Genomic DNA, 15,649 nt, shown 5'->3' with positions numbered 1-15,649 from the left:
TAAGCTGATACACCTTGAAGGCTTACAAAGGCCCTAGAGAATTTGCATCAGTGAATTAAATCTGAGCATTGCTGTATTTGGGGGAAAGGAACAGTTCAGCTGAGTGAAAACATCTGCACATCTATCAGCAGTAACATTCTTACACCTCCAAGCTCCTGGAAATGTGCTAAGCACACTTTCAATCCTCGGTGAAATCATATTTCTCCACCCCTGCAAAACACAGAGAAACAGACTTCAAAAAAGAAAAAGGGAGATAAATTCAGTTAATGCAATATGGGAAAAACAATCTGAAGGTCTACATGATGCTCAACTCAGAATTGGCATCTGTGGTCAAAAATCAGGAAAGAAATCTTGGAGGCATCACAGAAATGCTCTCTGGAATTTACATCATGCATTTGTAGTTGTTGAGATTGGTACTGAGAAACAGACAATATATAACCTTTTCCTAATACATAAGACTTTCATGTCTCTGCATCTTTAGCACTGTATGCAGTTCTGCTCTCCCCATCCCAAGGATGACATACAAGATTCAGAATGGCAACTAAAATAGTGGTAGAGCACTAATATCTGAGAACAGATTGAATAATCTGGGACTTCAATTTGGTGAGAAGGCAGCTGAGGAGAGATGACAAATTTTATTCAATAGTGACTGTGAGACCACATTCTGCATTTCTAGAAATAAGGGCCCTTCAATGCAACTCATATTCCATGTCTAGGCTATAGGCTATCATAAAAATGACCTGTAGCACTAGCATCATCACCTCTGCCTTCTCAAAGCTCATCTCTAACAAAAAGTAGTTTTCAATATTTAATATAAATTCTATCCCTATTACACTCTGAAAACATTGCCTCACCAAGCTCTTCAGAAAGACTGAGACCAAAGAAGGCAAACCTACAAGACTTGACATTTCTGGGCACATTCAGCAGGCAAAATCTTGATGCCCATGAAGCCTGAAAGAAAGGATGGTTGTTTCGGTATCTCCAGTTAGGGTGACATGAAACAGAATTTCTAGAACTTTGATTTCAGCATATCAAGTGTATTTAAATCCTTTCTTGTATATAGACCCCTCACTTTCAATTCACACAAGAATATTCAGCTGTAATAAATATGCATTAATACTCCATATCAAAAGCTCATTCTTCACCAAGCAGACTCTTTGAAAGCAGAATCCACCCAATGTAACAATCATGCCTTTAGACTGCAGCACAGCAAGCTACCTTGTGACTGATAAATCTGAGAGCCTCAGAGGTCACAGCTAACACAGAATCCCTAGTATTTGCATTATGTTTTTTCCTTACTGCAACTGAAAGATAAAGAAAGGAACTATGAAAGAAGACTCAGTATCGCAGGCAATTGTGGGAAGAAATAAAATGGCTATCCTAAATGTTAAACTGGACTTCAATATTAATTGGGGGATTAGATGTTTCTTCCTTATGAACAATCAATCACTTCTTTTTTTTCCTGTAGTTAGCATCCCAGGATGGCTGTTTACATTGAATATTGCCATCTTATGACCCTTTTATCTGCCACATTTCTACGTCCATGCATACATACACACTTGGAGAGAACAGGAGACATGACATGGTACAGAACTGATACCTGAGTCAAAACGGTTTCACAGTACTTACACAACAGTTGTGCAGTGGAGAGTTCATCTTACATTCTAATATTTATTTCTATTCTTACTCTCCGTCAATTGGTATTTATAAAATATTTCCTTTGCTTGGAAAAATTGGCTATGAATATACACATACCAAACGATGAAGGAAGAAAAGCTCACAACCAGTAGACAGGAAGTTTTCAGTTTTAAAAAGCTCCTCATCTTTGGCAGATGCAAATTTACATCTGCAATTATAATTACACTGGGCATAGCTGAAGGACTCTTTTGCAAAACTAATTACGTAGCTAAGTATGTTGTGCGCAGTGAATTGCACCCACAAAAATCAGAGGCTGAGTTTAGGCCTTTTTAAACGATCTAGGCCCTACAGTGCACAAGATAATTGCATGCTGCATAAAAGAGGGAGTTTTTTAAGAAAATGGGCCTATTTAAGTTAATTATCTATGCTGCCTCATTTGAACACCTGTTGGTTGTAATTCACAGGCACCTGGTGCCAGCAGTCAGCTCACCAACTGACAGACCATATTGTTTCTGCTTCTTTTGTTTCCATTTCAGCTTTTTTTCTGCTCAGTTTTTAAGAAGCAAACCATAGCAGAGATAGATATACAACTATTTATGGAAAATAAAGTATTTTCTTTCCAAGAACAAGCACATCGAACATACCCAGAAATACACCAAGTTTCAGCCCATTGACCTTCATTCTGTCAGTCTCAGTAGCACATCTACCAATTAGAAAGCACTAAGGAGAAGGACAGGCTGAAGTGATCATTCTGTGGAACTGTTTGGAGCGTTGGTCTGAAGTATTTTAGGTGATACATTAGGGAAAAACATTCACTTACAGCATTGGGAAAAATCTTTTAGATAGCACCAGTAAGCTGAGAGCAGGCAACAGAATTGGCAAATTCTTGATTCCTTATCAAATGTTCAGAATCCCATCAGCATACCACTGAGAGAATTAAAACATCAGAGAGACCAACAGAAGAGCCTCCAAATGAGGCACAATACACAGCAAATGGAAAAAGAAGGTATCTAAAAACTCTAGAAAAGCTCTGCTATCAGGGGTAAGTTGACAGAGGCAAAGAAACACCTTGATGCATGCAGAGAGGTCTAAGAGTCAAAACAAAAGTCAAAGTAACTACAGACAAGGAAAAACAATGTCGCTATCTTGCCTGTTTCCCAATGTTTCTACACAGGACAAGGAGCTAGAGACAATAGTTCTGATTTACTTCAAAGAAATCCTGAGCACAACTGACAATTGTAAAACAAGATTCTGATCGTCAGAAATGGAAAATCTAAACATCAGGTAACTGAGATGGAATAAACTGAGAAGGACAGCCACAAACCAGCAAGTAACTACGGATCAGATAAACAAAAGGGAACTTGTGTACTAGAAAAATATCAGAGCGCATCAGGCAACTGCTGTTTATGTAATTGAGAGATGATAACAGAACCTGTTATTTTGCTGGTAGAAAAAATATTGAAGCTGTCTCAAATTCCCTATTTTGTGCAGAGTTAAGGCATGCATGTGAGATTAAATCCACTTGTGTTCTGAATATTTTAGCCCTTGTTGTTCTTTTCAAACACCTCCTCTACTGAAGCACAGAAATCACCGCATTAAAGTCATCCTCTCATATGTCACCCAACCTGCATGCCATCCCTCCAGTCAAGAGAAGAGAAAGAAATACTGTGATCTCACCCTGCTCCAGCCTTTGCCTCCAGGCAAATTTATGCAGCAGGTTGAGCCTGGGGCCCCTGCACCTTCCCTGAGCTGTCTCACCACTGGGCTGCCACACAGGAGTCACACCTCTGCCAGTCTCTGAGAGAAAGCCATTCTTTGCACTGCCTTCTGTCAGGAAACTCATTAGTTCTGTCTGAAGACAGAAGAATCTGAGTGCTCTGTGACTCTCCTCATCCTGATTGCCTCAGCTCAGCTCCAAGCAGCCCAGCACTGCTCGGGGACAGATGCAGGCACAGAGAAATATCCAACCCTGATAGTGTTAAAGAGGCATCTGGATGAGGAGCTACAAGATATGGTTTAGTAGCTTGTGGTAGCAATGGTAACAGGAGGACAGTTGGACTAGATGATCTTATAGGTCCTTTCCAACTTTGTGATTCTATGATTCTATGAACCCCACACAGCTGGGAGATGGGAAATGGGAAGGGGAGAGGCCTCCTTGCTGAAGTGTGGGCTCTCAGATGATTTTTTTCAGAACCATTATACATGTTCAGGCACTTCAGTCCTTCATTGGATTGCATTTCTCAGGTCCTGACACAACTTTGGAAGTGCATTTAAATATTTTCCAAAACAGAGACACACACAGATGCTTGTTGCTTATTACCCTGCATTCAAGTGACTCCTGTACCTTCAAATTCCACCCAAAATCCAGAACACAGAATTCTAACCAAGAGCCAAACTCCAACATGCTGAAAACCTCTTCCAAGAAAAGCAAAAATCAGTAGAGGGAAAGAGGCAAAAACGTCACAACATGAACAGAGGCACTATCTTTTGTTAAATCAGCCCTAATACTAAGTTCTTGTGGGAAGTGCAGAAAAGGAGGTAGAGTATTCTCACAGCTAAAGTATACCATGATCTTAATGATAGACAGTATTAAGTAGGAAAAAAAAAAGGAATAGAGAGTAGGAAAAAAAAAGGAATAGAGAGTAAAAATCTAGCTTAACAAAGCATTTGGAAATTGGAGTTTCAAACTGAAATACATGCATCCACAATAATATTTATTGAAAAACAAAATTTGCTCTGTATTTCATAATCATTATACTTAGTATATAAGTAACGTGCAGCTGCAGGCTCTGCAGAAACACTGCCTAGAGGTAATTTGATATTTATTTGCCTTTCTTGAAAACTTAATAGAGCTCTGCTACTCTGATGCCTTTTTTTGCTTTTACTTTTTGGTAGACTTTAATGAATGAAAGTATATCTGGAAAAGTTTTAATTGGTACAAAGCTCAAAATAATCAAAACTAGTAACAGAACTGCATTAATTAGTATTACTGGTAAATAATTAATCATCAACCCTTTGCATAGCCCCCGGCCAAAACTATATATGGTCTTAATCTGACAACATGTAAACCTCCAGAGGTAACAACTTACTTGAATTGAACTCGAGGTCATTTGTACAGCTGTAAGTACACGGCAATTTTTAAATGAAAATTTTTAGTGTTGAAATATTGTTCCAGAATATAAAATCACTGCACCTATATTTAAGATGCCAGTTTTAATCATATGGAGTGACTTGTGACTTCATAAATTTTTGGTACAGAGGGTAGGGATTTGCTGGTGGGAGACTGTGGTGCCAAGTGCATTTACTCCTGCGCAGAAGCTCACGTGCCACTCGGCACCAAGGGGTTAATTTTTTTACACGCAGAATTCTCTACATGATAATGCACTTCCAGGTTCCCCATCTGGCTATTGTAAAATCACAAAGGCTATGAAGGCACGAGCATGAAGTAGAAACGCTGTCCTGATTTTCAGTGGTGATAAGAATCAGTAACTCCCACTGAAGTAAGTTGGAAGCCACAGGTGCTCAGTAGCTCTGAAAACCAGGCCATAGCAAGATATCTTAAGCAGCACCCGTTAAAGAAATCTACACATCACTGACCACTGCCTCCAATGGTCATGGCATGCTAGAAAGACCTTTGACATTACCTTGTGCAGCCATTCTGACGTTCCTAGCTCCTTATACTAAACTAATAATTTTTGCAATTGAAGAAAACAACAACAAAAAAAAGCAATAAGTGAATTGAAAACCTGTACTGAATGGAGGTGGGAATGTATTTACAGGTCCACCAATATTCAAAAAAACAGGCATGTTGGTCAAAAACAGAGCCACACCAGGACCGTGTGCCACCATAGCAACCAACATGGGGTTGCATTTACAAATTTTATAGTTGAGACAATTGGTCTGCTGCCTACTACTTTACTGAATAAAAGCACCACAAATTCAAATCTACTAGAATTCCAACCTAAATGATTCTATGATTCCAATAAATATTGGTTTGGCTATGGAACACAGTGCAAAGAATTGTCTAGCTATTGAGCTTATCCAAAGCACATCAGTTACAATCTAAAAAATGCTGATGGATTTGGGAGATTTTGATATGTCCTCAACAAGTGTTCTATTTCTTACTGTTTTTTTCCTTTCTCTTTTTCCTCCTACTGAAAATAGGCAATACAGCATCCCTATATGCCAGATACTTAAGAGGTGTAGCACAAGAAGAAGGGGACTTAACAAAAAAAAGGTGGAGAGTGACTTTTAACGTAGACAGATGGTTATAGGACAAGGGGGAATGGTTTTGAACTGAAAGAGAAGAGATTTAGGTTAGATGTAAGGAGGAAATTCTTCACTCAGAGGACGGTGAGGTATTGGTACAGCTGCCCAGAGAAGATACGTTGCCCCATCCCTGGAGGTGCTCAAGGCCACAGTGGATGGGGCCCTGGGCAGCTCAGTCTGGTGGGAGGCAGCCCTACCTGTGGCAGACAGTTCGGACCAGATGGGTTTCATATTCCTTCCAACTCAAACCATTCTGTCATTCTACGAAGTAATGGTATCTCTTCAAAACTCACCATGAGTCATAGGTTATAAAATAATTATAAAATTATAATATATAATTATTGTGTTTATATATTTATATAAAATGCATATTATATTTATATAAATATTTATATAATAATTATAAAATTATTTGTTGTGGTTCAGTGAGAAGGATCTACTTTCAGAAGTAGTCTCACTTTTTGTTTTGCTAAAAAGCCATCTCATTGTTAGCTGAAATGAGATGCATTAACTCAACATGTTTTCATCTGAGTGCTTTAATTCAGAAGAGAATATTTTACTTGCAGTGCTACTTCATAATATCACTTACGTCAATTTATTTTTAACATCAGTTTTACTTTTCAGAAAATGCATACTGCTTAAAAGCAAAAAAAAAAAAAAAAAAAAAAAAAAAAGAAAAAGAAAGATCAAAACTACTGATTTGTGGAATTCATGGCAATTCTGTCCGTGTTTGTTTTTTTGTGAGCATCACAGAATCACAAAATGATACAGATTGGAAGAGACCTCAAGGATCATGGATCTCCAACCCCAATCCTACCAGCAGGGCCACCAACTCCCTATTTAATACTAGACCAGGCGGTTGTATACTTGCCAGTTTGAATGTTTCCCAGATAAGATTTTCAAAGCACTTCACCTTGTCTTATTAGGTCAGAAAGCTTCTCTTCTAAGCTTGCTACAAAAGGTGGTCCATCTCACAGCCTATAAGAAAATTAGGGTGAGTGAATGAATACCTACTATTTTTTCCTCGTGAGGCAAAAACTACCTATTATGTGATCACTGTAAAATAAAAAAAAGTTCACAGGCCTGGAAAAACTTTAGAAGACCTCAAGAAAAGTAATTCACCTTCTGAAAAAATACCTCTTTCAAAGAGATTTAAAGGGAAAAGGTTATGAGGTTAAAAGGTGATTTGCTCTTGTTCACCAGGTTTCCGCATAAGGAAAAGATAATTGATATTATAGCAATTTTTCAAGTGGCAGCCAAACATTTAACAATACACAGCAACCAAACATACAAGCTAGAAGAAAATTAAACTGAAAATACACTATGCTGCTACTCTATGACCTCAAACCACATGGCTAACTGAAAGCTAACCTGTTGCCACCTTATGCAGTATTTCCACAACAGAAATTTGTTAGTTTCATGTCCTGTATATTTACCATCGCATTTGCTGTTCTGTAGAAATATTTCCCCCCCCCCATCAACAATTCAGTAATTCTGCTCCAGCAACCACTGCATTTCAGTAATAAGAACTATTGTTAATTCGCATCCCCCTGCTTTTAGACTGGTGAGTATCAACTGAGTTTATAACCACCACAAGTACTGGAAAAAAACAGCTACAAGTCTTCTCTCAGAATAAATCGGATTTTGGAATGAACAAAGGTCACTGACTCAGTATATGAATCGGTAAATAAATTCTCTACTCTTATATCCTTACTTTATTCCTTTATTCTGCTTTATTCTTATTTTATATAATAATTCATTTTGGCCGTGCAGTTTGTTGCTAGCATCCCTAAAGTCAAATTTACTGCTGTTCAGAAAGTGATACGCTCAGTTCCAAAATCTTACAACCTAAGAAATGTGCTCAGTTCACATCTAATATCAGAGCTGGTTAGAGAGGGAGAAGGCAGGGAGAGGCTTTTCAGGACTAAGCAGAAGTAAATCAAAGCAAGTGTGATGCAGACAAAAGCACACAGATATGTAAAAGTCTTTTAGTAGTACAAATAGTGTTCAAAAGTTACTTCATTATTTGGTTCCTGTTACTGTTTACCAACTGAAACATTGACCAGAAATACCAACTATGAATGTTTATTAGCAAATATACTTTAAAAAGAAATTCAAGAAACGTTTGGATGTTGTACTGAGGGACTTGGTTTAGTGGGAAACATTGGTGGTAGGTGGACAGTTGGAGTGGATGGTGTTGGAGGTCTTTTCAGACCTTATGTTTCTACGGTTCTATGAAAGAAAATATTGATTTATGCTCTGCTAATCACACCACAAATGGAGAACTGTATCATGTGGCCTGTATTTTCAATTAAAACTGATAGATTAAATTTCTGAAAAATTTTATATCACATTCATGCACAACCAATATGCAAAAATTACACTGCAAATACTTTCAAGAAATCAATACATCCATTTGCTGCCATTTAAAACAAAACAAAAGCTAAGTTGGCCACATTATTTGCATCAAATTAGGTTTTTAGTTCTACTCTCAAAACACAGAAGTAGCAGCTGAAAATGTAGCTGTCACATAGTGCTGAAGGACACCTGTCACTTTATATCAAAGAAAAATATCCCTGAGTTACTGTTACAAGGTTTAATTTTAAATTTTAAGTTAAATCATAACATCAATATCATAGCATTTTCCTCAATACTTCTAATATTGCAATACCTTCTAATAATTGCTGTCTACTTTTATCTTCCCATTCTCCTTTCCAGTCTTCTCCCTTGGGACTTAAAACCACTTGGAACTCAATTTAAGGAACAGAATACTGGAGAAACATTTTCATTTTGGGACACAGTACCATAAGTATTGGCTGGTGACAATGCCCATCATTCTGTTACTCACAGACAGGATAAATTCTCCCCAAACTAAAGCAGTGACAGAGATCTTTGATTAAAGAAATCAAGTTAAGAAGGAGAAACACATCACATGGAATCTTGAAAAACAGCAAAGAAGTTTTCCATGCCTTTAGAAAGAAGCAAAAAGTCCTGCACTTTCGCAATAGGTTTCTTACTGCTGCAGCATAGGAAGTAATTTATTAAGCATTCCAGATTCTTTAGTGCACAAAGAACCATTGCAGGGGCCGGAGTCTCTGAGCACACTCAGAAGAATACATGACAAATCCAATAGCACATTCTGCACAGGGAAAGCAGCCCCTGCCCCTTTCCCATTAGAGAGCAGCATGTGGTCCACAGTCCCCAAGTATGACAGGCAGTGGGGCTCTCGCTCATCCACTCCATCAATGTGCTAATACACTTTTGTACTTTAATGGATTTTCTTTTTGTTGGTTACTGTTGTATATGTTTCTATTAGTATATGTTAAAACAGAAATGAAATGGAAAGTATAAAGTACACCTCAATTTAAATTACATATAAAAATCCATCATGCTGGCATTGCCCCATTATGCAGAGGCAACCCTGCGCATTAACATTCATGAAAGCAGAGTTCATGAGTCACCTCAGGGCTTAAGCTCCCCATATAGGTAGAGACTGAGGCTGTCGTGGTAATAATACCCTTGGTGGTAGGATGGAGCATGCCATCTGCACTGCAAAGGGAGCTCTGGCAGCAGCTAGCAAATTGCCAGGGAGGCATTAGCTGCAGCCCAGAAGGGTCAAAGTTGTGACGGTGGCAATAATGGCTGCAACAGCATCTTTCAGCCGGTTAGAGGAGCACCAGCAGCACAAGCACCATGCAGAAAAGTCATTTGAAAACAGAATTAAAATCAGAAGACGATCTTATGGCTTTTGTATTACAATTTCCAAATTAAGCCATAAAAAGGAGTGTGAACTATTCCATTAATTCATACACGGTATTTTCATTCTTGTTTAGACAACACAACAAGGGGTGAATTAATGTTACTCTGTTCTGACACGGCCGTGATTACAAAATGCTAATTTTAAATAATATTTATATTGCTAATTAAGGAAGAAGGGCCAAAGTTCTGAGCTCAATCCACAATCAGCACAGCCCCCTGCTCTGAATGTTACAAGTTCCCAGACGTGAGTTGTGCTGATTGCAGGCATTGCTAGGGGCTCTTATTAGCCACCCAAAACATCCAATTTCTACTGCCCAATTTATAATAGATTATGTTATGCTGTGATGTAAACATTAATACTGAGAAGTACAACAATAAAACTCATTCTCTATCAGCATAAAAAGTGCCCGCAGATTTGAGAAATAAAAAACAAAGGCAATAAAGCTGTGAGCACTTCATCACGCCGACATAAGAAGAAAATTGAGCTAATTGCGTCGAAAAGAAACTAAGCAACCACTGCCAAGAGTGGGGAAAAGTCAAAGAAAACTCAGCAAAGAGTATATGAAAGACTTCAATACTTAACATATGCATGTGCTTTACATATGTAAAGATTCATTTCTTCCTCTCTTAACACCAGACTGATAAACATTCAGAGGACACAGATAACCCACACAAGGAGCCCTTGAACATCCCATTACAGAGTTACCTCAGGCGGACATGGAGAAAAGCCCTTACCCTGATTGCATGGTTTGTGCAATCCACTTGAAGATTTGACCAATAATCTGTAAATCAATAACTTATTTCTCATACATAGCTCCTGCCAACATATGAAAAAGACAGGCCTAGGCCCTCAGTTTGTCTTCACAGCACCATGCTCTAATATTCTGCAATATGGTGTTATTTCAGGATTATAGAGCAGCTCATAAATAAGATGCTGATGCTCAATCTGTAACACTAAACTATTGGTTTTACTTTCTTTCACATAGCAATTTGCTTGCATACAAGGGATTATGAACGTTTGATCTTTTGCTAAGGTTTGGCACAAAGATTTACCTTTTAATTTCAAAGCAAAATTGTAAGTATTGTATCATAAATGGCTCTGTACATTTTGAATTACTCTAACAAGTACTCTTACAGCATGTATGTGAAGACACCTATGCTCCAAACATCATGCTGTTGACTGTAGTTGTGGGCAATGATAACTTTGGGGGCTGCCACCCAAGCAGAAAAAATAATATTAATAATACAAAAAAAAAAAAATTAAATGCTTAAACAAAAAGCATGGAGAATGTGCTGATGTGGTATAATTTATTCCCATATGTAAAGAGGAACCAACAGCAGATGTTTAAATGAATAATGTACAGACCTTAACAATTCATGCTCATGTGTCCTCACTTTTATCTTTTAGCTCTTAAGGGGGGCGGTGACATTGTGACTTTAGCTGTATGAATCAACTTCGCATTGTTTTTCCCCATAAGAAGATATTGAAGTAGCATACAAGACAACCCACAAACTTCTTTCTTCTCCCTGAAATAGAAGTACAAAAGGGCACAGGGATTTTGCAAGACACAGGAATCTCTGTTTGCACGAATATGTCACATAAAGAACAAAATCAATGCTGAAATACTCTAAAAATTAAACCATAAAAATAGATTTATTTATATCCTAGATTAAAAATTCAATAATTATATTTAATTCATTTATCATCTTACATTGTTTCAATGGTGTCAAATAGATATGGTTTGGGCCATACTTTCTCTATTACATCATGGCAAATGTGGTCATAAGTTGAAAGCAAAAAACTACCATCTTCACTTCCAGAATCAATGGAGATGACGTATTTAGCCCTAGGAAGGAAGAGAAAATTTAAAAATTTAATGCAACGGAAGAGCAGATTGGCAAAGACAATTTTATTCAGTGCTGTTGCACCAAACCAAAAATATCAGTTGATTAACATTTCAGTTTTTACTGATTTAGGTAGGTACTGAGCTTTAGATATGTGTTTATTGTGTCAAATATTTAGAAATGGTTAATGGAATGATTTGATAATACCATGGCTCGTTAAAAAAAGATCTTAAGTGAGGTACTGCCAAAGTGGCCAAAAGCCACAAACCAGATATCTTGTTCTTAATTGACTCTTTTTAGAACAACCTAAACAAGTAACAGGACACGTTATTAATATCACAGCAAAGCTTACTCTTGTATCGGACTTGACCATCTCCAGAGGTTCTTTCCAACCCTTATGATTCTATGATATAAGTTTATATCCTCATTACAGAACCCAATCCAGGAAGTGCAAGTAAGAACAAACAGGGAAACAAATGGATAGCAGGGCAAAGTCAGAAGGGAAAGAAATGAGGAGCAACTAGTAAAGGATGTAACTGAAAATGGAATAAACTCTACAAGCATGAGTAATAGGAAGACAATGAATAAAGGGGCTGGTATTGCACTCAGCAAAGAACACTCCTGATAGATGATGCTCAGAAGCTGAGTGTATGTAATGTCTTCTTACATCAATCTTGACCAAAATGTTAACTGCGAGCAGGGGATAGCGCTATCAATAACCATGACAAAGGAGCAAGACCTCAGCTTTTTACAGAGAAGCAAAAGGTTAGTAAGTAGTTGGGTTGGAAATTTTAAAACCTGCTATAACCAGGAACATTCATTCTAGAGTACTATAAGCATGGACAAGACTTTTTAGAGCCATTAGCGGATCAAGAACTTTACAGAAGGCAGGTAAAGCACTTGAAAACTGAAAAAGGTAACCATGGTATCTACTCACAACAGAGTGAAAAAGCTGGCATCATCAAATTACACATGCATACTATCAGCATTAATTCCCAGGAATATATTGGGAATAATAAGCATCTAAAAGAAAGGAGTAACAGCTATTATGTGCTTGTCAGCAGCAAATGTCCTTGTAGCACAGGTTGGCAGGCATCAGGGTTGGAGAAGGAACTCACAGGATCACAAATCTGTTTTTGTAAGGCTTTGGAGAGTGTTTCACATGATTTTTTTCATAATATTGTCTACAAGAAAATACCACAGCAACAATGCACACATGCTAGCAAAAATGTTCCTCAGAAAGCAGCTATTAATTGTTCATTATCAAAGCAGAAGGCTGCATCAAGGGATACTTTGTAGGTGTCTGTCCTAAATGTGGTCCCATTATAATTGATGACCTGGAAGATCCCAGAGAGAACAAGTTTATTAAATCTGAAAACATCAAGCCACAAATGACTGTAGGCATATTGAAGGACAGGCTCAGAATGCAAACACATGGAGAAGAGTTGGTTAGACCTCAGTTCAAGGACTGTTGTGAATCACAAGCTGAAAGGAGTTAACTGTTTTAGTGTAACCTGTGAAGCAGGATAAGTGTAATGCAGCCACTCTGGTAGGAATTCTCTTTGTGTACATCTGTCCTTACTGAGGAGGTCAAGGCCAACACTTCTCCATCTTTTCTGAGTTAGAAGCTTATTTGAACACACTGGGTGAAAAACAGGCTGCCAGCCCAATTCCCAGCACCTACCCCTTGTTCTTTCATGTGGACTGCAGGGTCCTTAAATAAATGGAAAAAAGACAGTTATCACCTGTGTTTTACAGGCATTTTATAGGAAAGGTCTATATCATTCACAAAACCATCCTTCCACTCAGCCCAGAACCTGGGCTTCAACCAGATACTACGTTCTGTTTTGGATATGCTTTTTTTAATATAAGAGATACCGAACGGAGCATGCTAAATCTCGAAGATCAGAAATGCAAGACAGGACTGAGAAAATTCAAGTCACTCAGTTTAAAGAGCAGGAGAGGAAGGGAGAAGTGTGGTATCAGATTGCTGAGAGAAAGAACGTAGCTACCTGTTCTTCATATCAACGATAGATAGACTGAGAAATAATAGCCTGAAAATACAAAGTGCAGTTCCACCCTTCCCGCAGCCTCACACATAGGTTCCCACCACCTCCTCTAGGTCAGCTCTGGCAATTACGTGGCTAGAGGTGAGTTAACTGAAAACTTATAATGAAAAAAGTGATTAGATCATGGCCTGTAGGTGTAAGTTTAAGCTGACTGTCAAATTGAAGGTTCAGGGCAGACAGGAGGAAAAATTTCTTGGAGGATAATGAAGCATCAGAATTGACTGCCTGGGAAGATTAGGGAGTATCCATTACTGGAGGTCTCAAAGTACACTTTACACAAATATTCATCAGAAATGTCTTAAGTATAGCTGTTGCTTTCTTTGGACAGAGAAATAAATCAAAGAGTCAAAGTCCCTTCCAGTGTTGAGAGCTCTATGTTTCTGTTGTGATTAGCAACTGGAAAATAATTTCATCCCAAGCAACCCCCTCGCTTAAAGACGTATTTAATGTTGCTAGTATGTCATCAATCAAAATGTCAAAAGGACTAATTATGTTCCTCCAAAGAGGATTTCTCTTTCACTTAGCCCATTACAAGCAAGCGGTGAAACGCATTGCTGGTAGATACCATTGAGGAAAAGAACTTCAGAGAATTCAGAATCGAGTGAAATATCAGATAGTGAAGTGAAATATATTATAGCATACAATAGAAATAGGAAAGGGATAAAAAGCTTCATGTCATGAAACGCAAGGCACTTAATGCTTAAATAGGTGAAAAAACTCACCTGGAAAATAACTACATATAGAATGAAAATACACAGTAAGGATTACCTGCATAGAGGATGTGGTAATGCTCACGAGAAAATAATGGATCTATGCGACTGTTCTGCTTACTTACCAGTGATATATCACAGAACAACCCAGGTTGGAATGGACCTTGAAAGGTGTTGTTTATTTTAATGTAACAGTTTTCTCCTTGACATTCAAGTTTAAACCAAGCATCCTACAAAGAAACAAGGTAAGTCCTGGCTGATCACTTCACATTCTGTCAATAAAGTGGATCAGAAAGCCCAATCAAACAACAGCAGGCTTATGGCGGAGAACACTATATTGCTGTGGTCAAGAAAGGACAGGTGGAAGGTAGATATAAAGCCAAGCTGCTGTAAAATCAGATTGCAGCTTTTTAAGAACCTAAATGAAAACCTAGACTGTCACGTCAACAAGGAAAACCACGTGACTTAGAGTTACATGATGCTCTTGGTGGATTTGCTCCTTTTCATGTTATCAATGTCTATGAGACAAACTTTCCGGAGTTCACCTTATAGAGGAGTAAGATTATTGCATTCTGCATCCTCATCTCTTTAAGCACTGTGCATTTGAGATGAAAGTGAAATGGAATGGAGCCATATTACAGTTGCCTCTATAAGCTAACAGTGAGGAGAAAAAAATACAAGTCAGTATCTGTCAAATAATTGTCATGCCAGAAGCAGAACAACATCAAAATCCCAGAACTAAGAAAAGATAATTCAGAGGTTTAGATATTGTACTGAGGAACGTGCTGTAGTGGAGAAATATTGGTGGCAAGTGGATGTTGGGACTGGATTTGGAGCTTTTTTCAACCTTGGTGATTCTATGATTTTAATCTGGAAAGCCTAACCAACATCCTGTAAAAAGGATATGCTAAAAAAAAAAAAAAAAAAAAAAAAAAAAAGAGAGAGAGAGAGAGAGAGAAAGAAAAGTTCATATTGTCCCAGTTCTTAAATCAGTCAATTACCTAACACCACATAACAGAAAAATTGGTTGTATAATTATCAAATTTACACATATTTTCATAACTTCAGTTCATGCTCATATTCAAAAATAGCGTTTCTTCCTTTTCAAATGACTACAGAGAATAAACAAAGCTCCCAACAGATCCTTGTTAGAGAATGTTAAATATGTCTACGGGGGAAAAATAAAAGGCAACATAAGGATTCTTACAAGTAGAATGCTGTGCTGGAGATGTATAATTTCTATATCAAGAAATCCACAAGTGTTTTTGAGCCTATCCATCCTACCTGCCAATTCTAAAATTTTAGCTGGATGGTTTAACTCTGCAGTGTGCTATACAGAACTGTAACACTTCCACGTGG

The 15,649-nt window shown here is 37.9% G+C and overlaps 1 long non-coding RNA gene across 1 annotated transcript in view; it reads right to left on the bottom strand.

Annotated features, from left to right (window-relative positions):
* Positions 1 to 15,649, bottom strand: part of LOC128087011 (uncharacterized) — a 277,851-nt gene that overhangs the window by 260,437 nt on the left and 1,765 nt on the right. Inside the window, exon 2 of the long non-coding RNA XR_008209626.1 lies at positions 11,379 to 11,513. This is a non-coding gene — a long non-coding RNA (uncharacterized LOC128087011). The remainder of the gene's footprint in view (positions 1 to 11,378; positions 11,514 to 15,649) is intronic.

This window comes from Tympanuchus pallidicinctus, unplaced genomic scaffold (genome assembly GCF_026119805.1).
Source record: "Tympanuchus pallidicinctus isolate F22 unplaced genomic scaffold, pur_lepc_1.0 scaffold3, whole genome shotgun sequence".
Taxonomy (NCBI): Eukaryota; Metazoa; Chordata; class Aves; order Galliformes; family Phasianidae; genus Tympanuchus; species Tympanuchus pallidicinctus.
This window is presented reverse-complemented; position numbering and strand designations above follow the sequence as displayed.